General features: G+C 44.3%; 1 protein-coding gene across 1 annotated transcript in view; it reads left to right on the top strand.

Annotated features, from left to right (window-relative positions):
* Positions 1-862: 862 nt before the first annotated feature.
* The window catches only part of LOC127226909 (diacylglycerol kinase gamma-like), a gene marked incomplete at its 3' end in the record, with an annotated part of 78,862 nt that continues 54,286 nt past the window's right edge, over positions 863-25,438 (top strand). The window contains exon 1 of the mRNA XM_051191060.1: positions 863-1,205. The remainder of the gene's footprint in view (positions 1,206-25,438) is intronic.

The raw sequence follows: 25,438 nt of genomic DNA, 5'->3' as shown, positions 1-25,438 counted from the left end.
GACATGCCTGAAATAACATCACCACCGCCGCCACCCCCACGCAGACACCCACGTCATGGAAAGAGACAGTCCCACAAGTCCCTGTGCGTAGGCTGCTGCCGCCTTCTCTTCCTTACCCTCAGTCCCTGGTCATTTTCTGTATTTTTCTACTTTTACATTTTTCTTTTTCTCTTTTTTCTTGTGTGTGTGTGTGTGTGTGTGTGTGTGTGTGTGTGTGTTTTGTTTTCGTTTTTGTTTTGCGATGCTCCATTTGTCCTGTTGAAAGACAGTCCAAGGTCACACAAAGGCAAAGGATGAATGTCACGGTTCTCAGCCCTGAGACCCCATGCATCCATCAAAGCCCATTTCTAGCAAGCTGCATTGATTCCAACCATTTATACCTGCAGAGGAGAAATGATCAGCAATCTACTGCCCCCAGGGTCAGGATTGTCAGAAATGCCCTCCTGGACAGGACAGATGATAAAGGACATCAGAGACACCAAGTTCCTAGAAAACAGAGAACTTGTTGATTTATTTTTGTGTTTATTTTATTTTATTGTCTGCTTTGCTTGGAGTATGTAGGCAGCCCAGACCCCTAGGTTTCTAGGTTAAGGTAAACAAACAGCCAGTGGATATTGTATTTTTTTTTTTTTCAGGTAACTGTCCTCTACCTCGAAGTCAGCTGGTTTTTCAGCCTCCAGCACTGCATACATACATCCTGCTGACCCCGGCCAGTCAGGAGTAACCTGATCATGCACACACAGACTCCCACCGAACGATCAGCATCAGTGGGTGTGCGTGGGTGTGTGCACGTGTTTATGTGTGTGAACCCGTGTGTTTGTGGGGGACGCGTGTGTCTGCGCGCGCGGGTGTGTGGTGGGGGCGGGCTCTGCGCCCTGGGGGCAGGGCTCCGCAGCGAGAGTGGCAGCTGGACTTGCGATGCTGCGAGGGACAGGGTGCAGAGCCGCAGTGCCGTAGCGGGCAGCAAAGGCAGCCTGCCCTTCCAGCAGCCTAGCCCCTAGCGGAGGCGGAAGACCCGAGGGGCCGCCAACCCTGGAAGCCGCCTGATGTCCCCGCCCCAGAGAGGGCTGCACTGGGAGGAGGACGCCCGGGAGCCCGCTTCGGTCCCCTTATGTCTCTCGGTTCCTCTTTCCTCCCAAGTAAGGGAATAAGCGTCTAGGAGGGAGCGCCCCCGGCAAGCGCGCAACCAAGTGTTGCATGGTGAGGTAAGACCACGAACCAGGGGTCACCAGTTGGGGGTTGCGGGGGAGGGACGCGGCAGTAACTTGGAAAACCTGGGCAAAGCGAGAGCGGGTCCCGCGCCTGGGAAAGGAGATGCAGACGAGGCCCCTGTGCCCATCCTGACGGCGCCACCTGCCACAATCCCGGGCCAGAGGGGATGCGCCAGTGGATTGTGCAGGGTGGGGCCCCCTCCCTGTGCGATCGGTTGGGACGCAAAGGTGTGTGGATGGCAGGCGGTCTTGCTTTAGGCAGTTTGCTGAAGCAACTGGTCAAATGTCTTCTTCCTTCTTGACGTTGGCTCCACGGTATCCAAATCGCAGCACCGGGAGCCAGAGGGCTATGGGGAGCAGGGGATGTCTTTCTGCTGCCTGGTGGCCAGAGAGTCTGACAGTCCCGCGGGGTTCTGAGACTTTTGGACACTCCAAGTTCAAAGCCTCTGGGTGGGGGGTGGGGGTGGGGGGCTTAGAGATAAGACGAAAAGAATACAGACACCTTGGCAAATAAAGGGAGGAGCATCAGTGGAAACCTAAAGCTGACCTGTTTCTTTTGAGTCACAAGACCTGTCTGTGTGTTTGTATCTTAAATAGGGTGTGCATCCAGAATCACCTGTGGGGCTGTAGGGAGTTAAAAAACTGCATCTGACCGCTTCACCCTGTATCTTCTGATGTCCCTTTTCTTGGGACTAATGGATTAGAATTTGAGGAGGGGGCTGTGAACTTCTTTAAAAGCCCTATATGTGATTCTGAGGGTCCGCCTCCATCCCTGCCACAGTTGCAGGGAACAGGGGAGAATCAGATGCACGATCAGTCCTGCTGTGCACTTCAGGGTAGCAGAGAGATCTCAGTCTCAGGGAGGGGGATGTCAGGATGGTCTGCTCAGGGACGAGGTGACTTGTGAAAGAACCACAGTGGCGTTTTGGAGTGCTGTGTGAACCCTCAGGGCTTACTTGTCCAGGCTGCTATGTTAACTGCCTGTGCCTCATTAGCATACAATGACCTCCCTATGGGGAGGAGAGCTGTTTGTCATGTTTTCAAATCAGGGCCTTGAGGGACCCATCATAGGTCTGTAGGTGTACACAGTCACCTCCAAACATAATGAGGAGCAGTAGCTAGACACTAGACTTTGATAGCTTTGTGCCTGGGATTCAGTATTTATACAATGCAACTCCGGGAGCCACTTGCTGGAGAATAGGGTCAATGAAGGGCTGAAGGATGTTGGTTCTCAGTGCTAACATCAGGAATCAAAAGCACACACACACACCCTTTATAATTATACCCTTCTCAGTCTAGGGGTGTCCCCAACCATGGGAAGGTACTTCTTGTTTAAAGGGCTGTATTTGACAGAAATTCCAATTTGAATATAAGTTATACTCATTAAATAAAACAGCTGTAACTAAGCTAATTTCCTGTGGTGTTTCTCATCTAAGCGCCCCCACCACACACATGCACGCACGCACTGTCCCTTTAACATTTAACTTAAGCATTCTAAGTGTTATTGTTTGTGAGAGAGGTCTGGGGATGGGAAGGAAATAGAAGAATGCTCCCCACTTTATATGTGTGTGTGTGTCTATATCTTCCCATATGGTCTATGTCCTCCCATGTGCATGCACATGTCTCATGTCTCTTTGTGTATATGCCCTGTGTGTATACATGTCCCATGTCTGTGTATGTACATATTCCATGTCTGGGTATATATGCCCCATATCTCTCTGTTGTGTACATGTTTCATGTCTTTCTGTGTTTATATGTCCCCCCCATGTATGTATACATGTAAGTGTGTGTGGTGTGTGTATGTGTGTGTGTGCATGTCTCTGTGTATGTCGTGTGTGTGGGGTGTGTGTGTGTGTGTGTGTGTGTGTGTGTGTGATCCTCTATCACTTCCCACCTTGTTTTGGAGATGGGGTCTCATTAAACCCAGGTCTCACTGATTCAACTGGACTGGCCATCAAGCTTGAGAACCTTCCCATCTCTGTGTTCTAGGTGTTGGACTACATAGAGGCCTTGCCCAGCTATGTACATGGGTGTACACGGATGGGAATTCAGATCTCAACACTTCTGCAGCGATCATTTTACCCATATGCCACCTCCCTAGCCCCCCCTTCACCTCCTTTTTCTTTTTTTTTTTTTTTTTTTCTTAACCTAGTCATTTGTTTAGATCAATCAAAATATAAGCAGCTTGCACTGTAGAGTCTGGGAACTGGAAGAAATTCCTATGATCATCTATCCCAGCTTCTCCGCTGCCCACCCACCTCCCCACACAACACCAACAGCTGAAAGGCTCCCCCAGCCCTGACCTGGCCTCCTAGGGGTCCAGCACATATGAGACTCTGTGTGAGTGTCTGCCAAGGCTGGTTCCAGCTCCTCCCCTGAAGGAGGAAGTGCTGTTTCATTGTGGGTAATGTTGTTGTTGTTTTTTTTTTTTTTTTTAGTGTGTGTGTGTTTGTGTGTGTGCAGCATTATGATATACTCTTAATATAACAGTAGTTCCTGCTCATTGCAGAAAATTTGGGAAGTTGAAAGTAAAAAATTATTGCCCGTGTTTCCTACCACCAAGATCCCACATTTTTAAATACATTGACATATTTCTCTTCTGTCTATTTTTGTGCCTGGAAATCATACACTCCATAGAGGGCTAGCATTTGTAGGTAACCTAATAAATGTACTTTGCATGGTGTTAATCATTATGTCATTTAGTCCTAGGAAGTCCCTCTGAGATAGGTGTTATTATTATCAACCCCATTTTTCTAGGATGGCATAGTGTACAGGTGACAGGCTCTAGTGGCAGAGCCCAGTGCAAACCCAAGCTCACTGACTATGATGTGAGGTCCTATCGCTCCTCTCGATTCTTGTTTTGTTTTTCCTTAATTGGTCTTGTAGTGAGCATCGCTCGCCAACATCATTTCCCAGCTGTGTATTATTATACTGTTAGCCATTTAACTCGTGTGCTCTCCTCAGCAACTACAAATAAGTCTTGGCGAAACCTTTACCATGCACATTTCCAGTTCCTTCTTCCGGGCAGATTCCCAGAAGGAGAATTACCAAGCCAAAGGGCAAGACTATTTGGAGGTTCCTTAAAGGTACACAAGAAGCCACTGCTCCTTATAGGTACAAAAAAGCTTCACCAACTTCCATTTCCCTAGAGGCAGCTCTACCACAGTCTAAGTAGATACCCTTTAGCTACTCAAGAACTATTCAGAGTTTCACAAGACAAAGCCACATACAAGAGCATTCACAGCCTGATGGGAGACATCACACATGCCATCTAATTTATCCACTCAAATATGGATGTGGAAACTGCTTCATATAAGGCTATTCTTTCTGCTGTTGTTTTCTGAAACAAAGTTTCACTAATGTAGACCAAGCTAGCCTCAAATTCCCTTCTGCCTTGACTTCGGGAGTGATGGGATTACAGGCCTCTACAAAAATGCTTAGCTTTGAAACTGTACCTAGCTTTAGTAACTGTGGGCTACACAATTCTTTGGCTGGGCATCACATACTTACTTGGAGCAAATCAAACTATTGTATAAAATATATAAATGTATATAATGTCCCACATCTTCACACAGTGATTATGGTAATCTTCACCCTTATAAACATAGCCACATAGCCAGGCTCAATAGGTTCCCATTACTCATAGCTTCTTCATATTCTGGCCAGATTCACAGAGCTATTTGTTTACATCAAGTATCAGAATCCCATAGCAAAACAATCATTACTTATAAGTAGCAGAGTTCATCTAATCAAATAACAGCAACACAGCCCAGAAAAAAAATCTAATCAAGATAACTCCAGATAAGCCAGTTTTTAAGAGGTTATGGTCCGTTGAGATGGCTCAGCAGTAAAGCACCTGCTGTGCCCATGTAATAATGGAGACCAAGTTTAGATCACACCACTAACATAAAAAAGAGAGAGGCATGTAGTATGTGCCTATAATCCCAGTGCCAGGGAGATGGATAGAGGAGGGTCCCTGGGGCTGAGTGGTCAGCCAGTCTGGCTACATCAGTGAGCTCTGGGTTCAGTGAAAAACCAAGACTCAAACTATAAAGTGAGGGAAGTTTGAAGAAAAGAGACTTCCAACCACACACACACACACACACACACACACACACACACACACTTATGCAAACACACACATATTCATGTACACACACAAATGCATACACATACCTATGTATACACACCTATGCACCACACACACCAAGAGATACTCATCACAAAACTATCCTCAGGTCAAAGAAAGTGTGACCAGCAAAGAAGAAACCCAATCAGATACCAACATCACCACCACTACCCCACACAAAGGCAATTTTAAAAGAAAACGAATTGGCCCTGGTCATGGGTTTCCTTTAGAGCCATGTTTGCCTTGTACCTACCTCTACTACCTGCAGTTGGCTTCATAGACCTATTTTGTTACACGTGGAATAAACAATGATTGAGTCTCACTATAAAATAAACGTGTGCAAGACTCAGCTCGGGTCCAGACAGATCCTTCTGAAAATCTCTCCCCTCCTGTGGGGAAGAGAGATGTCTCAGCAGCCCAGAGCATACACTTACCTTGCCATGGTGAAAACATTTCTTTCCTATGTCCTCACAAGCATGCAAGCTAACTGAGGGCAGGGCCATACCTAAATTTCTGATACATTCCCAGAACTGAAGTTTATGCACAGGTGACAATTCAACCGCATCTACTGAATATGGGAATAGACAAATAAGAATGTCCAGGGCACTGTTCTGGGCACTTCGTGCACATTTCCTTTGCATGGGATCTTCCTCCTACTCAGGCCAGTCAGTCTCAGAAATATGCCTGAGACTTACCTAGAGTTCTGTTGTTTGTTTTCACATACCCTTCTTCCCAGGCTTATTTAAATCTTCAGAATAAAACACAATTACAGTGGGACAGGCAGCTTTTGGTGGATGCGCTGGAGAATATACAAAAAGAAAACCTCCTTAAGTGTGAAGAGTCAGCATCCTAGAGTGTGAACGGGTGCCCGCATCTGCTTTGTTTCCTACCATGTCCTCTGCACAGTGTGGCTCAGAGGAATGAAGATGAGAGAAAACAGAGGAAAAGCACTGCTACGCCATGCCCCTACCATACACTCTTCCCTAATGTTCATGTCACTAAAGTCTGTTATTAGTAAGGGTGTATCTTGGACAAGGATGGTGGATCTAGAATGTTTTGAGTAGTTTTGCCTGTATTTGAACATTCCCACACAGATCCAGATGGTTTCAAAGTTTCAAAGGCTGTCTGCTTTGCCTCAGCATTGATGTACATGGTGATGGTGGTGTGACTTGTCACCCTCTTGGCTTCCTACAGAAGCAGATAAAAGGGTGAATTTGAAGGTGTTCAAGGGAATTTGTAGATGTAAATGGCATTCAAGAGTGCAAAAGTGTGTTCAGGGTGTGAGGAGCCCTTGCCTCTGGGTTGACTGGATAGAGAGAAAGGAGTCCACTGGCAAGGCAGTCCAACCAGCCACTATCCTCTGTGAATTTCCCAAGAGCAGTGTTGACTTGCCCTTCCAGCAGGTTCCAGCCATTCCAAGATGATGCTCATGACTATGTCACCTAAGTTAAGGCACAAACAATGAGCATTATAAGATCCTGGGTCACTTCTCTGTATGTTCCAAGGACTAGTTAGGCATGAATTCAATAATCGAACAAAGTGTCTTTAGAAAAATCATTCAACTTACTGTGCCGTCACTGAGCCCTTACTTTCTATCTTTTCCAAAAGACTGTCAGCCAAAGCTCCTCAAACACCCTGGGATGGTCCTGATTTCCTGATACATTCCCTTCCTCTGCTGTTCAGTTCCCCTGTCAAAGAAGCAAGGCCATTGATTTAGTATAAACTACTTTTGTAGAGTATACTTTTAGTATAAACTACATTACCTCATCAAGATCACAACTTCAGTGCTAAAACTCATCCCAAAGCCTATTTCAGAACACTTTCTGGAATTAGCAATAACCCCCTCAAAATCAGAAACTTTTAGCTGTGCTGCAGTGAGTTCAAGGCCAAGGCCAGCCTATTCTACAAAGTGAGTTCCAAGACAGCCAGGACTCTTACACACAGAGAAACCCTGTCTTAAAAAAACAAAAACAAAAAGAGGGCATATCAATGTGTGGCATATCTAAAGTTCCTAGTATGACTAGAAGTAAGATCAGAGAAGGAGTCAAGAGAGTGTCTAGTCCTAAATCATCATCTCTATGAGGATCCCAGGCCAAGAGCAGAGGCACCTGCCTGACTGACATACCAACTGCTTGACAGACTGCAGTAGGGGGATTACACGTTAAGGCTGTGTTTAGTGACACACCATGCTAAAACAGCAAATAATCAGACAAATCAAAAAGGTGGAATTCTCCACCTACATGGAATGAGCCTGGCCTGGAGGTCACAGCAGAGAGAAACCGCCATCCCTCTGCTCTAACTAGTTCTTCTCCAGGGGTGGAATTCCTTCTTCTCACCTTCTCTTCTGAAGGTTTTTATTCAAGTTTTTAAAAATGCCCATTTCCCCTTTAAGAATTAGCCTCCTAAGTCATCAGTACCCCAGGGGAAATGAAAAATGCTTTTCCTTGCTCAAAGTGTGAAAGGGGAGGACAGAAAAGAAAAAGAAAAAAGAAAACCTTAAGAATTCTTATTTTCTTTTTCTCTTCCTTTCTTCCTTTCTTTCTTTTCTTCTCCCACAAGGACTATATAGCCCAGGCGGGCCTCAAGCATTCTTTGCACATTTAGAAAAACAGCAATGTGTTTCTAGCCATAATCTCTCCTGCTTCCAATCACAGGCATGTGAGGCAGGCACCATGGACCTCACTAGCCCATCTCACTAGTTTGATCAACGAAAGCAGGGTGTGAGCTGTTGGCCAGAAGAGGGTAACAAAGGAAAACTCAGTGGCCACCAAATACCTGATGAAGCCAGATCTGCCCTCCAAGCAGGCCATTCGAGCCTTACCCTCCTTTCTGTGTAGCCTGCGTGGTGGAGGTGGCTCTGTCAGTGCCTAGTGGTGTCGTCGTCTACACAGGAACTGGCTTTTCACTTTCTTCATGGTCCATGAAGGTGTGAGTGCTAAGCAGCGAGGGCTTGGAAGAGCACGTTGCTCCTCAGTGGTCTGAGTATTTTCATTGCCCACTACACTTCTGTACCTCTCAGCTCTGGGACAACAGCCACCATAGCCCTTCCTTTAATCAATTGAGTTGGGGAAAAAAATCTGTCCATCTTTTATGAGACCAGATGCTGTGAAAGCCAAGGTAGGTGTTGTTATCCAGACCACCACCTAAAGTTTCATCGGCAAGGGTGAGCATGATCTCACGAACCTGTCCCCAGGGTATCACTGGTAGAGGTGCAGTCTGTTTCTTTCTCTAGTGCCAGCATGCCCAGCTGATTTCTAATGGTCACCAGGTGGTGTTTCTTAATTACTAGGAAGCCAACAGCCCTGAGTTCCTATCATTGAGAAAGTCCTGCTCTGCCCAAATTCCTTGCTGCACCAAACCTCTAACTCATGCAAGTCACATCAAGTGCATTCCCGAGAAGACACTCAGTCATGAGACCAAATGTGCACTGAGCACCCACTGTGTGTTCCCCCAGGACCGGTTCCTGATGAAAGCCAAATGCTTTCCATTAATTGTGTGGAACAGAGCCAGAAAGAGACAGTGCTAATCTCAGACGAAAGTCCAAGGCAAATCCACAGTCTGAGAAGTTAGTAGACTGAGGGAGTTTGAACCATGGCTTTTAATGAATGAGAGGCAACAATGTAAGCAAAGGCTCAGAGGCCTCTGCTGCCGGCATATAGTTCAGAATTGCTGAAGCAAAAGCAGTGTCCGAGACTGAAAAGAGGTAAGGCAGGAAGGCGAGCGAGCGGCTGAACTGCAGAAGGTCTCCTCTGCCACATTAAAGAGTATGGGTTGTTTTTTTTTTTTTTATGTACAGTGGGGAGGGGCAAGGAGAAAGTTTTAATTGGGGAATGATAGGTCACATTGCAACGTTGCAGCAATCCCTTGAGCTGCAGTGTGGCATGAAGAGAAGATGGAAAGCAGGGTTTCCCCTGGGGGCTTTGAGGGGACACTGGAATAACATGAGGGCTGAGCATAAGGTGGCAGGAATGAAGGGAATGAGCTTGTCATGGAGGGGTGGGGTACAGGGACAGCAGGATCGGAGCAGAGTCACTCCAGGCTTCTGTCTGTGTGCCCCGGAGGATAATGGCCCCATGGACAAGGGAACTGGGGAACGGTAACAGAATGTATGTGGTGGTAAGTTCAGCATGTTAAATTTGAGGTGTTGGTGAGGGGTACCGATGGAAATAACAAATGAAGGTCATACAGGGGTCAGGTCTCAGCCTTTTGGCTGAGATTCACATACTGTGGAAGCCTGGGTGGGGAACAGCACAGAAAACTAAAACTGAGCGCGATGCTCACAAGATGCTTGGAGGATGGGATAGGTAGAGTGGAAATAGGGAGTGGCAGTGGCCCCTCAAAGTCACAATATAGACATTGTCAGCACAGCAAAGGGGAACAGAAGGCAAGATGCAGAAGTAGACCAAAGCCTTCCCCTCTTTAGTTAAAACAGTTCATGGCATGTTTGGGGAAAATGAAGCTTATACTAGTGAAGGTTATTTGTTATAAAAATCGAAAATATTGATACAAAATGAGAAAAGCAACATTTGATTTTCAAGAGACAATGGACGAGTACCAGGAGCTCCACACCATGAACCATCAGAGGGAACCTGAGGTAGCGTTTAGAACTTTGGTGGACGAAGCCAGTAAGCAGGTGGAGAGAAGGTGCTCAGAAAGTGGAGCACTAATACTATGTAGTGACCAAAGTTGTTTACTCAAAATGGTCTGGCCAATCAAGAGATGGAAAATTGAGACTGGGAAAGATGTTCTGTGAAAGACACAAAGCCACTGTGGTGTGCACCCTGTGCTCTTGGCACTGGAAGGATGGACACCAGCCTGGGCTGCAAATGAAGGCTCGCCTCAATAAATAATTAAAAATAAATAATCTGGGCAGTGATGGCTCACACCTTTAATCCCAGCACTCCCAAGGCAGAGGCAGGCGGATCTCTGTGAGTTCAAAGCCAACTTGGTCTACAGAGTGAGTTCCAGGACAGCCAGGGCTACATAGAGAAACCATATCTTGAAAAAACCAATACTAATAATAAATTAGGCTTTAGTAGGTGTCTCAGTCAGTAAAGTTTATTGCACAAGTTTGATCCTCAGAACCCATGTCAAAAAGCCTGGCAGGGGTTGGGGACTTAGCTCTGTGAATGAAGTTTGCTTATCCTACAAAGATGAGGATCTATGTTTTGCCCCCCTCCCCAGAACCCACTCAAAAGTCAGGCAGGCATGGCAACTGTCTGTAATTCCAGAGCATGGGAAACAGAAATGGGATCCCAGGGGAAAGCTAGCTAGTGAGGTCCAGGTCCAGCAAAAGAACCTGCCCTGGATAAATACAGTGGGGAGCATTATCCAGGAAGATGCCTGCAGTTAGCCCTCAGGCCTCTGCACAGAAACACACATAGGGCAGGTGCATCCACACAGAGAAATGCACATGTGTGTAATACTGACGCATGTAAAGAACAATAACAGACAACAGAGTTGATTATGTGACCCTGTGATCCCAGGTCTGAGGGGGTGAAGACAGGCAGAAGAATCCTGTGGCTCACCAGCCATCAAGCCTGACCTACTTGACAAGCTCCAAACCCTTTCTCAAGAAGCAAATAGTTGGCATCTAAGAAGACAACCTAAGATTGACTTCTGACCTCCACACACATGTGCACACAGGTGCACATCCCCCTGCATATACAAGGGCACATGCACACACACAAACACTAATGTACACAATAAATGAATAATGGAACAGCTCAAACATAGACAAAATACAAGTGTTACTAGTATGCCCATAACAATGCAACTATGAGCTTTATTCCTAATAAAGGAGTTACATAACAATTTAGTTATAATCTGTCTAAAACCTTGGTGTAAGTTCTACCATTGTGATAATATGAATGGAATACCTTGTGCTGTCTGTCACTCATTTGGAACCTCAAGCAATTAGTCTCATAGAAGTCAATAACAGAATGAAGTGGAGCCTGGTTTCACAGGTTTATAATACCAGCTACTTGGGAGGCTGAGGCAGGAGGATGGAATCAAAGGCTTGTCTAAATCTACAGAGTTGGACTCACAGCCAGCCTGAACAATTTATCAAAACCTTGTCTCAAAATAAGGAAAAAAGCAGCAAGTAGCCTGGGGATGTGGTCATAGTACAGAATTTGCCTAGCATATGTGAAGCCCTGAGTTGGATCACAGAGAATGTAAACACTGAAAATAAAAAATAAAATTATGGCTACCAGACACCAGAGAGGGCAGGATGGAGAGAAGTGTAGAGATGGCTGGTCAGTGGGTACCAAGTCACAGATAGGAACGAGTTCTGTGGTGGCACTGTAAGGGCTGTGTATAGGTAATGTGAAGGACTACATCTAGATACTGTAGGGACTATCCATGGGCTTTGTAGGGAACTATTTATAGATACTGGAGGGTTATATAGGTACTATAAGAGACTGGTGGGTTCTTACATGTGCATGCCTGGCCCCAAGTTGAAGAACTGTTCGGAAGATCTGGAGGAGTGGTCTTCTTGGAGGAGATGTGTCACTGGGAGTAGGCTTGGAGATTTCAAAAGCCCATGCCAGCCCCCCCACACACACACCGACTGCCTGATTAAAGCTCAGCAACCTGTATGCTGCCATTCTCCCCACAGCGTTGATACTGGACTGACCTCTGAAACTGTAAGCATGACCCCAGATAAATGCTTTCTTTTATAGTTGCCTTGGTCATGATGACTCTTCACAGTAGACCGTGACTGAGACAGAGACTATGTACAGGAACTGTAGAGGACGGTGTACAGGGACTGAAATGGAGTGTATATAGGGACTGCATGTGAGCACTAAAGGGTGAACTTCCTCCACACTCTTGATTTAGCACATAGAGACTGGGCACTCCTTATCTGTCAAGAGCACCTCCTTCAAGAGGAAGTAAAGAAAATGCAAAATGAGAGAATAGCACAGAGTATGCAAATGAGCTACTCCAGCTGGGCCTAGCAGAACAGCTACAGAGCCTGGAATCCTAAGGTGGGGGGGGCATGACTTCCACCAACAGGAAGAGATGAAGATGCAGCCTGGGGTGTGCAGAGATGTGGATGCAATATGGAAGGACTCTAAGGAAGGGAGGGAGTAACTAAAGAATGAAACCTAAGCCACTGCTGTGTCAAAACCCAAATTTAGCCTGTTGAGGAAGTATCATATAAAGGGTGGGAAATCACTACAGAAGCCAGTTTAAAATGTTCCCAACTGTAGTATGGCCTTAAAACTGTGAACTAAAGAAAATGCATGAATTCTAACAAAATATTCTAAAATAGCAAAAGTGAGAATATAATTTTTAACTAATTATTTATTTGCTTATTGTTTTTTCAAGACAGGCTTTCTCTGTGTAGCTTTTGGAGCCTGTCTTGGAACTCACTTTGTAGACTATGCTGGTCTTGAACTCACAGATATCTGCCTGCCTCTGCCTCTCGATTAAAGGCGTGTAATTAAAGGCTGGGCTTAAAGGCATGAGCCACCACTGCCTGGCTAAGAGTATAACATTTTAAGGTTTGAATGTGTCTGCTTTTGCTGTGCTGAGGACCAAAACCAGGGCTTTGCACACACTGTCACTGTCCTAGATTAGCAGTCCTCTGAGCTCAGCCCCTCACCTGTGTTAAAGGTGGAAGCCTCTGAGGCAGAAAGAAAGGGTTGGGGTAATGAAAACAAAATATTCTGAATTCCTGACTTCAATTATGAGTCATTTTATTCTTGACACTTAATATGAAAATAATAGCTGCAAAATATATTTTAATGTTTTAGAATATTTATTTATTTCGTGGGGTGGGGCACATGCCATGGTCTGCACATCAAGGTCAGAAGACAACTTGTGAGAGTAGATTCTCTCCTTCCAACATGTGGACCCCACATGGAACTCAGGTTGTCAGACTTAGGAACGAGAGCCCTTCACCTTCTGGAAGAGCCTGTGGTAGGACCTTCTCCACTAATTCATTTTGCAAATCAAAGGGTCTAAGAAAGCACATACCATGTGTATAAAGAAAATAAGAGAAATTGAAAGGAAGCATTCAAAATAATAATAAGGAACATGAGATCAAACACCTCAGTTATAATAATCATACTTTGTTAAGAGCAGCATTTTGGTGTGTGTGTGTGTGTGTGTGTGTGTGTGTGGTGTGTGTATGTATGTGTGTGTGTGTGTACTGTGTGTGTGTGGTGTGTGTATGTATGTGTGTGGGGGTGTAGTGTGTGTGTGCGTATGGTGTGTGTGTATGTGTGTGTGTATGTATGTATGTGTGTGTGTGATAGTGTGTGTGTGTGCGTATGGTGTGTGTGTATGTGGTGTGTGTGTGTGTATGGTGTGTGTGTGTGTGTTCAGGACAGAGGATGTCCTTCCCTGTCATTCTCCACCTTAATGTTTGAGACAGCCTCTTTCACCATTTAGGTTAAAATTAACATCATGTCCATGGTTTTTATATATAATTTTGTGGAATTTATCTTCTTCCTTGCTGACAATGAAATTAAGATCACATTTTCTCAACTTTAGTCTTCTGGATTTTTGTTATTGTTTTGCAAAATGGCCTACATTATTGAGCAGTCCCACAGGTCATCTTGATTGCAAGGAGTGGACCACGCCATTCTTGTACATTTTTTGCTCTAAAATTAACCAGCCAACTTTCTAAGTTTCCCCCAAATTTCAGCCTGTGGTGGTATTTTTTTTATTCAGTATTGTTGGATCATTTTCTGCTGTGTTTTATGAAATAACTTTCAGATATAAGTTTGTGCCAACTGCATACATAGCCCTTGCTTACATGCCTTCACCCTTCTCTTCTTTCAGAATTGAAGCCACAAGCAAGTCCTGTGATTTTTTTTTTTTTTCATGAAGGACAATTTCTTACCCTTCTGCATTGGATAGGGTTTAATGCTTCCCCACTTCAATCTGATTATCTTACAGGATCTTATAGTCATTACATCTTTGTATCAACAACAAAAGCCTCCCTTGGCCTATAGTTCTGTTATCTATTAGAATCAGGCTTCTGCCGGACAATGATGGTACACACCTTTAGTCCCAGCACTTGGGAGGCAGAGGCAGGCAGTTCTCTCTGAGTCTGAGGCCATCCTGGTCTACAAACCTACACAGAGAAACCCTGACTCGAAAAATTAAAAAAAAAAAAAAAAAAAAAAAAAAAAAGAAGCCGGCTTCTTTTCCAGGCCGTCGTGATCTGAGTGGGGTGGGCTCTTTCTCCTCAATTGTCTACAGTGTTTCCTAGTGCTTGCTTACCCTGCTGGTCCCAAGGCAGGAGGAGTTCATCCTCTCAGACTTCTGTTGTCCACATGGACAGAGGCGTGGAAAGATGTAGGAGATGACTGCCGTCTGGCAGAATGAGGCTTCTGTTGATGCTTACTTCATTACCATTCTTCCCATGTCCCAGAAGAGTCGTGGTGAGGAAAGTACCCCACAGTTCCTCCTTGTGGCAGTGTGGACTGTAGCAAATGCTCGGTGTGGTGTTACCCATGTTCCTCAGCTCATTCTGCTCACTCATGAGATGCCATGGGAGCGCCACACCTGGGTTCACAAATTCCAACCACAAACTAATTTGGGTCCAAAACTATGTTGCCATATAGACAAATGAATAGTCCCCAGTACTCTTTGTAACTATGCAGACTGTGGTGTGTGTGTGTGTGTGTGTGTGAGAGAGAGAGAGAGAGAGAGAGAGAGAGAGAGAGAGAGAGAGAGAGAGAGAGAGAGGAGTGTTACCAGGCATCTCCCATCTTGCTTTTAACTAGTAGTTAGACCATGAGCAGGATGAGCAGGTTCACTGTATTCTAGCTCTCTGATTGCCTTCCTCCTTAGCCTTCAGGCAAACACACAGCCCATGCAAGTCCTTCCTGCAATATCCAATTTGACTCTTGCACTTCTAGCAAGTAGTAAGTGACAGCCAAGGACCAGCAGCCCAGTAGCAGTGTAACTTGCCACCTTGTTCCAGAAAGGATGAAAACTCCATCCTGTTTTCACATTCTCCATTGTCTCTGGATGGTGAGGGCCTTGAACACTTGAAGAGGGAACCAGATGCAGACTGGCAGTCAGTTCTTCGGTTCTTCGGTTACCAAGTAGTTGAAACTAATGGCTTCTGTGAAGGGCTCCTATGCAGAGATGTTGTGAGGAGCTCAGCCAGCCAGCCGGGAAGGCCAGGAGTAGAAGACTCTATCAGGGAAGCAGAGCAGGAGAAGGGAGGAAGCTGAGGTGGGCTGTGACAGAAACTGGGTGAAGTGCTTTCTGATTCTCTATTGAGACTTTGGAAGGAGGGGCTTTTCCAAACCTAGTGAATGTGGAGAGTGACATTTCCAATGAAAAAGCCCTTTCACTGTGGAGGAAACTATGGGAGGAGCAAGGGAGGTCTGAAAGTGGATTGGTTGAGGTTTAAGAATCACACCAGGTAAACAGCTGGAGGGATGGATAAGCACACATGAGTCCATTGGCCACAGGGTGTCTTTCTGACCAACTCAAGTCAGCATGTGATTTCACATTCTGATCAAAACCATGTCAATCAATCAAATAAAATCATTTCCCTTTCTTCCTCTCATGTGGGGCTGGTTTCTGTTGGCTATTTTTGCCTAGTTCAAAGTGACTTTCCCACAAAGGCCGGTCCTTGCAGCTGGGTGGCAAGTCATGGAATGCTTTCAGCCAGATGACTCACTTTGTTCCTCTCTCTCAAACCTCCACTGCCCTTCTCCAGGCCCCACCCCTAACCTGTGAGCGGGTGCTGCCACTAAGTCTACCTCCTCTGCTTTATACATCTGTTGCTCATAAGCGTGAAGGGGAAATTTTATGCTTTTTTACAGCTATCTCTCACATCTGTGCTTGAAAGATCCTCTTTCTTTCATTCTTTTCCTGAAGCTGAAATCTACTGTTGTTCACCTTTAAAATATATATTTTCATTTCAAAGCTTTGTGCATTTATGAGGGCATGCAATGACATCAGGGAATCTTGCCTGCTTCCCTGTGTCTGATAATGAGGGAAGACAGTTGCCATCGAGTGACCCCATGTACCAGGCAAGTGTTGGGAAACCTCTGTTGTGGAATAATAGCTGAAGATGTGTTACATTTGCTTACACTGTGGAATATGTGTTTAATGTGTTGCATTGTTTTATGTTGCATTTGTTTAACTCTGTGAAGCTGTGCTACTTTGCCTGTCTAAAACATCTGATTGGTCTAATAAAGAGCTGAATGGCCAATAGCTAGGCAGGAGAGGGATAGGTGGGGCTAGGAAGCAGAGCGAATGAATAGAAAGAGAAAAAAGAGAAGAGGGAGGATCACGGAGTGAGAAGCCAGGGGCCAGCCACACAGCCACCCAGCTAGCCACAGAGTAAGAAGGAAAGAGGAGAATAGAGAATAGAGAAAGGTTAAAACCTAGATGCAAAGGGTAGGTGGGATAATTTAAGTTAAGAAAAGCTGTCTAGAAACAAGCCAAGCTAAGGATACCCATTTTTAAGTAAGAATAAGTCTCTGTACATTTATTTGGGAGCTGGGTGGCAGGCTCCCAAAAAGCAAAGAGTTAAAAGAATTCAACTACAAATCTTTGTTATCTTATTTTATGTTTGTGTGTGAGTACGCAGTGTGGAAGTCAAAGTGCAGCCTCAGGTGTGTGTTCCCTTTCCACGCTGTTTGAGGCAGACTCTTTTGGTGTTCACGAATATATTCCCATCTTCTTGACCCACGAACTTCCAGATATTCTCCTGTATCTACTCCCATCTCTCCATGAGAGCGCTGGGATACTAGCTATGTGCTGTGCTACCATGACCATGGCTCCTAGGGACTTGAATTCATGTCCAGATGCAATAGAGCAAGTTTTACCCACTGAGCCACCCCTTACCTGCCTCTTTTCCTTAGTCCACCCTTGGAAGGTAATAGATACTCTCCTCACACATCCTGGTGAGGAAACATGGGTTTAAGAGATTAAACACTGATGCAACCTTGTTGGCCTCAGGGCTGCATTCTTTCCTGTTTCCTGACAGACACAATGCTGGTTCATCAATCTCCACATCAGAACCAGTGCAAGAGATCAGCTGAATAAAGCCTTGTGTGTCTCAGGACCCAGTGTGCATACCATCCACTTTGAACACCACCCTACCCACCCATGCCCCTGTGCCCAAAACCCAGACACACACTTCAGTAAACAGGGTTTATTCATCTAAAACATTTCAAGAAATGATGCATTGCATTACTAATTAGTTTGAACTGGGGCTCTATTAGCTTTATTTTAAACTGAAATTGAAAGTACAAGAAAAGCATAAAGAAACTCTTCTTCAATTAATTTCACTTTAGGAGTTTTGCAGGGATAGTTTGTTTTTGGTTTTTGTTGTGTGTGTTTTTTTTTTAATTGTAAAGAAATGCTTGAAGGACGCTTGTAGCCTTGAATGAATTTCTTAGAAAACATGGAGGTCAAAACTTCCCACCCACCAGTGTTTTTGATGTTTTATTATTTACTTTTATTTTTATACATTTTTATTAAAAATACAATCACATCACTTTCCCCTTTACTATTCCCTCCTCCTTCCCCTCCCAAGTCCCTACCTTGAAAGTGAATTATTGAAAATAATTCTCACGGGGTCCCACCCCTTGATGAAGGAGTACAGGCAGCAATGACTGCAAGAGAGGGAGACTGAGACTCTCCCAAGGTGACCCTTAATTCATTTCCCAATACGAAACGGTCAACCCTGAGACCCTAAACATACAAACAATAAAAACGGGCTCAGCAGGTTGTAGTTCTGAAGTTTAACTTCAGAACAAGAGCAGTCTTGTCTGCTCTTCTCAGTCAAGCATGCCTGTGTCTCTTTACACACCCCCACTCTCCTTTCTCTGAGCCCTTTGCACACAATGTTCAAACGGTGTGGCCCCTGTAGCAGCACTGTGCATCCTCAACAGACTGTGCGTCCGCTGAAGACTTAAATCATTCATTCACAACTCACCCTTGCAGCCCATGGTTCCTGCTAAGAGCTTGGTAGATGTACAAGCACAATTGCTTTTACACACACCATGTTAACCAAACTTCATAGGAAAGAACAGGAAAAATAGAAGACAGAATAGGATCTCAAGTGGGAAAAAGTTCTAGTGTAGAAAACTGAAGGAGCAAACAATCCATTTATTTAACTGGAGTGTTCATTCTAGGATGGTCCACAAGCAATATTCACAGTCACAAATAATACTCATCAATTATAAAAGTCAGAATACACATTGTTCATGCATAACCCACACATAATACATGTACTTATACCAGTACTCCCAAGTATATACAGTAATTATTTTAACTTCAAGTGAATCGTCTACATTTTCTCAAGAATTTTCCATTCTATCTATTTTTTTCAAAAGCAGTCCTATAAAATGGCACAGAGTATTCTCTCATAATTTACCACACCTCCTGTGTCTCTCCTTATGTCTCTTGCTTCATTGCTGACCTTGCTGGTAGTGAGGCCTTGTCCCTATCATCACTCTCCCCCTTGTCTTTGCCTCTCATACTCAGCTAGACCTGTGGGTTTTGTTAGTGACACTTATATTTTGCATTTTTATTTAAACAATACCACCAAAAAAAAAAAAAAAAAAAAAAAAAAAACCTTGGGTTTTATTTACTGCCCAGTTATTTTGCTTTTAATTTCTTTTTTAAGATTTATTTATTTTTATTTTATGTGCATGTTATTTTCCCTGCTTGTGTGTCTGTATGAGGGTACTAGATCCCCTGGAACTGGAGTTACAGAGAGTTGTGAGTTGCCATGTGGGGGATGGGAATTGAACCTGGGTCCTCTAGAAGAGCTGCTGGTGCTCTTACTCACTGAGCCTCCTCTCCAGTCCTTTAGTTTCTTGGGGTTTTTTGTTGTTCTTTTGTTTATTTTTTGTTTGTTTGTTTTCTAGTTCATTTATTTCTGAGTTTATAATAGTCTTTTTAGTTTATTTAGATTGCTTTTGCATTCCTTTTCCTATTGTATGAGTTGGGGGCTTGGTTCATTTGTGTTTGTGGGGTGTTGTCGTTTCAATGGGTGGGTGAGTGAGTAGATAGAGGGTGGTTGTTTAGGCCCTTGGTTGGGTGAGTCTATGATTGGAAAGGTAGGTGGGTTAGGGAGTGGGTGATTGGTTTTGACCTATGGTGTTTTCTAAGGAATTTGTTCAAGTCTCCCACTGTCCTTTAAGCATTGCTGTACATAAATTGTACATCTTCTAAATCAACATATAATGTCCCCAAGATTTTTGTTTTTTATGCAAGAACTTCCTTAAGAATGTGTGGAGGTCTTTCTTAGTTTCCAGAAAGAGACTCAGATCCTCAGGTGGAGATTGCCAGACAAAACAAAAACCTGCAATCCCAGCTCTGAGGAAGTAGAGACAGGAAAATCTATGGCGCTTGCTGACCACATGGTCTAGCTGAATTGTTGAGCGCTAGATACAATGAGACACCTGGTCTCAAGTGGAGACTGATTGAGCAATCACTTGGTGTTGACCTCCAGTCTTCATATACAAACCGAAAGCAGGAGAGAGAGAGAGAGAGAGAGAGAGAGAGAGAGAGAAAGAGAGAGAGAGAGAGAGAGAGAGAGAAAGAGAGGAGAGAGAGAGGAGAGAGAGAAGAGAGAGAGAAAGAGAGCACAAAAGAGAGCAACCCTGAACTAACCAGAGTACTGCCTAGGTGCATTCTTCCAGATCACAGAGGCAGGCCAGCGTAATGCCTGAATCCTTACAGTGCTGGTATTGCCAGTTCAGAAGAGGAAGCCAGACCAATACACCACACAGCTTTGTATCAGCTGGCCATTGAAGTGAGCAGCCTGGGAGAGGGCGTGGTCAGTCCAGGAGGGACGTGGCCTTAGCCGCTGGTGGCTCTTCTTAGCTGAAGCAATTGCTGAAAACTGCTACCACAAGTTCCCCTTGAGCCAAGTGGGGAGCAGGTCCTTCTGGTCAGAACAGTTTGTCACCTACTGAGACTGTTTATAGATTAATGTTTTAACGAACATTCGGTTGTTGGCTTGTAAATTATATAAGGCCTTTCCCCATGCATCTTACAAAACTTACAAAGCATGCTTTTTTAGCGATGTCAGGATATTAATCTTCACATATTTAACAAACTGTACTTAGCACACTGAGATGCATGCTTTCAGTTGTTGGAATTTTTGCTACTGTAAATAACCCTGCTGCAGATATCCTTGGCTTGAAATCTTACAGTGGTTCTGCTGATAATAGCGCCTATATGCATGCTTTAAAATAAGCCCAGAGGGCCAGGCAGTGGTGGCTCACGCCTTTAATCCCAGCAGAGGGAGGCAGAGGCAGGTGGATCTCTGTGAGTTCGAAACCAGCCTGGTCGACAGAGTGAGTTCCAGGACAGACTCCAAAGCTTCACAGAGAAACCCTGTCTTGAAAAACAAAACAACAAAATAAAGAAGCCCACAGAACTAAATTTGGTGAAAACAACCATCTTTGGGACAACAGATGTCTGTGCTGTTTGGGTAATTTGCTTCCACACTGGCAGTGGCAAAATTGTAGTTTCTTATTACCTAATTTTTTTTTAAGTTGTTAACAATTGGACAGGTGATAATAGCATCTTGTCATGTCTTTGTTCAATGAAGTAGAGTATAAATGAATACAAAAAATAAGTGACATTCCCAGCCTAAGTTGGTGGCATCAATACCGTGCCTAACATTCTGGATGGAGAGTGACATTACTGTTGAAAGGTATTTTAAATATAATTTATCTCACTCTTTGCCATTATCAAATGAGGAACTTGAGACAGTGACAGCAACTCCACTCTAGATACTGAACCCCCAGAACTTAAAGTCAGACCAAGGGCTCCAGGACACTACAACATGCTCTCTAGTCTGCTGGGAGGTAAATGTGATTTTCCTCCCTACTTGAATCTATGGTTTTGAATGAGGGATTCCAGGATCACCTGAGAAACGTTTTTGATCTTGTACTCATTCTAATGGCGATATTTAAAATTCTTATTATTAATGACAATATTTTAAATGTCTGTATTTTCTTGATGGCTGCCTTCTGTTGAGTGCTGCCATGTGACATCAGTGACCCTGTTATCTTTTTGTAAGACATAGTTGCAAAGAAGACCTAAAGTGGTAATTTAACATCTGCACTTTGGTTTTGCCATCTTTTTATTTGTTTCTGTGCTTTGGTTTTGCTATCTTTTTATTTGTTTGACTTTGGTTTTGTTTTTAGTGATAAGGTCTCATTGTTTAACCCATGCTAGCCTGGAGATCACTACAGAGCCTAGGCTGGTCTTGAATGTGTTTTTCCTGACTCAGTTTTCCAAATGCTGGGATTATAAGATGACACCAGTATGGTTGGTTTCAGTTTTCCCATCTTTACAATGAGCACACTGTGTCTCTCTCAGAGGGTGGCTTTATGCATTCAATCAAGAGCAACATGCAAACTGTTTAGGACAGTCTGGCACATAGTAAAAGTATGTGTTCATACTGGATTCTAGGTACCTTTAAGTGTCTAGACCAGTGATTCCCAACCTTTCTCATGTTGTGATAACCTAACCAGAAAGTTATTTCATTGTGGGCTAGAGATATGACTCAGACGTTAAGAGCACTGGCTGCTTTTCCAGAGGACCTGGGTTCAATTCCCAGCACCCACATTGCAGCTCACAACTGTCCATAACTCCAGTTCCAGGGGAATCTGACACTCTCACACAGACATGTAGACAAAAACACCAATGAACATTAAAAAAATAAATAAATCTTAATTTTTTATATTTCATTGCTACTTCATAGCTGTAATTTTGCTGCTGCTATGAATTGTAGCATAAATATCAGATATGCAGGACACCTGAAATGCAACCCCAAAGGGATCATGACCCACAGGTGGAGAACCACTGGTCTAGACTGTGCTATACAAGAATATAATGCCTGAGGTAGGAGTAAGGTGGGCGTGCCCCTGAGTTTTCTTGTCCATGGTGCTGAATCAGCATGAGTTTTCCATTAGAACATCATTGGTTCTACTGAGTTGCTGGGAGAAGAAACACCTCTCCTTTTGTAAACTCGATCTTGGGCTTCTGGAATGTGCCAGAAAATCCATCCCCAGGCAGTGTGTAGTCTAAGGAAGCCATTCATAACCTTTGTAGATCTGAGAACCAGTACAGGTGTTGGGGGATGTGAGCTGCTTCATGTCCAGGCAGAAGTGGGTTTGAACAATGGCTTGGCTGCCTACAAGGTGCTCTGATGGTACCTGAGATGATTGTCTTGAGAATTACATTTATAAGATTCAGTAGAGTAGGTAAATGGTTGCTGGTTGCATTGATGTGAGGAATTGAAAATAGAGGAGAAAAGGGGGTGTAGACAACAGTAGTCAAGAAGGCAGAGGGAAGGACACAAGGGGTCCACAAAGTGGAGAGTGATGATGGACCAGCTGCAATTCCCCTGAGCTGTGGAGCTCATGTGGCTTCAAAGACTGTTCCAGATGTGAATGCTACCACTCTGGTGTGATTGCTATTGATACCCAGACACACAGTTAGCATCGCTACTGCCATGCGACTGGCTGCTTTTTACAACCCTGTCTCCTTTACTACCTACTCAAGCCTCATGCTGTAGAACCAGAGCTTTCCTGGTGTTTCTTCCTGAACAGTTCTGTTTCTCGAGTGTAAATGAGCTGCCGACACTGATGAAGCTGCCATTCTTCTGGCCTTCTGGGGGCTTTCTGTTTGTTTCTTGTCCATTTGCTTTGTAGTAAGAAAGTGTTATCATCTATTCTGTGCCCCCCCAAGGTGACATATTTGTCACAAAGTGTCACAGAAGGGATATTTAAAAACAAATGTAGATAGGAGAAAAAAAAAGGTAATTTCTACAGGGAACACAAGTCAGAGTAGGAATTTTAGAAGCATGACACAATGACAGATTTCCAGGTATCTAGAAGCTCTGGATTCCAGTAATGTTTTCCTCCCTCAAGAAAGCGTGATTGACATGGGAGACCCAGACTCTGTCTGCCAAGAGGCTTTGAGAAGCACTAGCACCAGGCTTTCCAGCTTTTCCCCCCTCAGCCCTGCCCCTTGTATCAGTAGAAAGCAGTGCTTATAAACGGGCATGTTGCTGACACACGCTGAATTTCTCAAGACCTTTAAGTTCCAATAATTCTCTCTTCCAATGTGTTTCTAGGCAGTGCTGTTGCTGCGGGTGTGGGAACCACACTTTAGGAACCATTCATGCAAAACTTGATTTGACAAGCAGAAGCCCTGTGAAAATGACACTAGGACAGCCATGTAATGCACTCCTCAATGTTATCGTTGTACCTATCTTGAAATTATGAATGACTTGCTACAACTCACACAGTTGTGAGCCAAGATTTGATGTCTGATTCTGTAGTTCCAACTTGTGCTTGATGCTTTCCCTTGACACTAGGTATCACTCTAGAGAACTTTTCTGATGTGACAACTTTCTGAAGGAGGCTTCTATTTGTGCTCCCTTCCCAGTAGCCCCTCAACCCTAGAGTCTGGAATCAGGCCTTCCCGCTACGCTGTATAACTGCTCTTCATCATTTTACTGTAGAGCCCTGTACCATGCTTTTTGTTTTGAGTCACCAACCATCTCTCTCATATTATGACACAGAGACATGCTATCAGCTTTGAATGTTCGGCCTTAGCTTAGCTCATTTCTGGCTAGCTCTTTTAAATTAACCTGTTTCTCTTTATCTATCTTTTGTCTTCCAGGCTTTTTACTTTTCTTTCCTTCTATATATCTTACTTTCACTTCTTTTCATGCCTGGCTTGTGACAACTGCCTGGCTTCTTGCCCTGACTGTCTCCCTTATTCTTTCCTCCTCCTCTTCTTCTCATTCTCCCTTCAAGCCTAGATTTCTCCTTCTATTTATTCTCTCTCCCTGCCAGTCCTGCCTATCTTTTTCTTCTGCATAGCTATTGACCATTCAGCTCTTTATTAGATCTAGTAGGTCTAATAAAGACAGGGAAGGTAAAACAAATGTAACACAAATTCACATAATTAAACAAATGTAACACACCTTTACCATTTAAAGTAATATTCCACAACAGGGCCTCACAAGTTGAAGCTGAGTGAACATCCCCCAGGGTTCCCCCACCAAGGCAAGAACTAGGGGTTGTTGGCATCTCATGTTTTGTCCACCATCCTCCTGCATATCTTGCCTTCCCTCCACTTTTATGTTCATGTGTGATACAGTGTTTCTCCTTTACCACCAGCAGACCTCTGGGAGCATGCTGTGGTTTTGCCTTACCATTTGGGGATGAGGTTGCTAGATCCCCTGAACAGGGCTTTGTTGATGGCCTCAGCACCTTGCTCAGGGCCAGCTGCTTAGGTACTCATTGCATATTCACCCAGAGGTGTAAAGGAGAGATGATGAGCCTTCAAACTAAGCAGACTGAGGTTCAAAAGCAGTCCTGTCTCTACAGCTTGCAGAACAGGCATAAAAATAGCTTCCTCACAGGGCTTGGTGAATATTAAAGACAATGAGAAAGGCAATGGACGTGCAGATATGCGGTAGGCTGTTAATGGGGCTTGCTGCTATTACCACTTGTTATTTAAATGATTTATTAGACAGGTGCACAAATAAATTAATTAATGACAAATCCTTAAGCTGTGATGCCTTTGGGCTGCACACACTCCCAATGGCAGGCCCTGGAGTATCAGTCTCAACACCCCCCTCCACGCCAAAAAAAAAATGTTCTGGGTACTAGTCACCCCTAGACTTCCACCCTGCACCTGGGCAACTTGTTTTAGGTTGATAGGTTCATGCTCCTTGACTAGAGATGTCACATTTACTCTGATGTGAGCAGGAGTACAACTTGCTCCTCAAATGGAAGATATCCACTCTGGACTTTTGTGAGTAGCAAGGAATTCCAAAACTTTTAGTGTGTGGGGGGGGGGGGCACTTGTGGGCATGTGTGGTATGTGCGCACGCGTGCGCGCGCATGCAAGCATGCGTGCTCCATGCTGGTGCTCTACTAAATTAATTCTTAGCTGTTACTCATATTTGTTATTCATGAACTCAAATTATCTCATTGCTAAGTTCCCTGGTGGCTCTAATTGAATTACCCCTGAAGTCAAGCTGCCTCTAAAGGCTCCAGAGCTTCAGCCCCCACACTGATGGATGCCTTGAACCCTGTGACCTGGGGAAGACCACACTGGTATA

This window comes from Phodopus roborovskii, unplaced genomic scaffold (assembly GCF_943737965.1).
Source record: "Phodopus roborovskii unplaced genomic scaffold, PHOROB, whole genome shotgun sequence".
Classification (NCBI taxonomy): domain Eukaryota; kingdom Metazoa; phylum Chordata; class Mammalia; order Rodentia; family Cricetidae; genus Phodopus; species Phodopus roborovskii.
The sequence above is the reverse complement of the archived record's forward strand: the minus strand, read 5'-3'. Positions and strand labels throughout refer to the sequence as shown.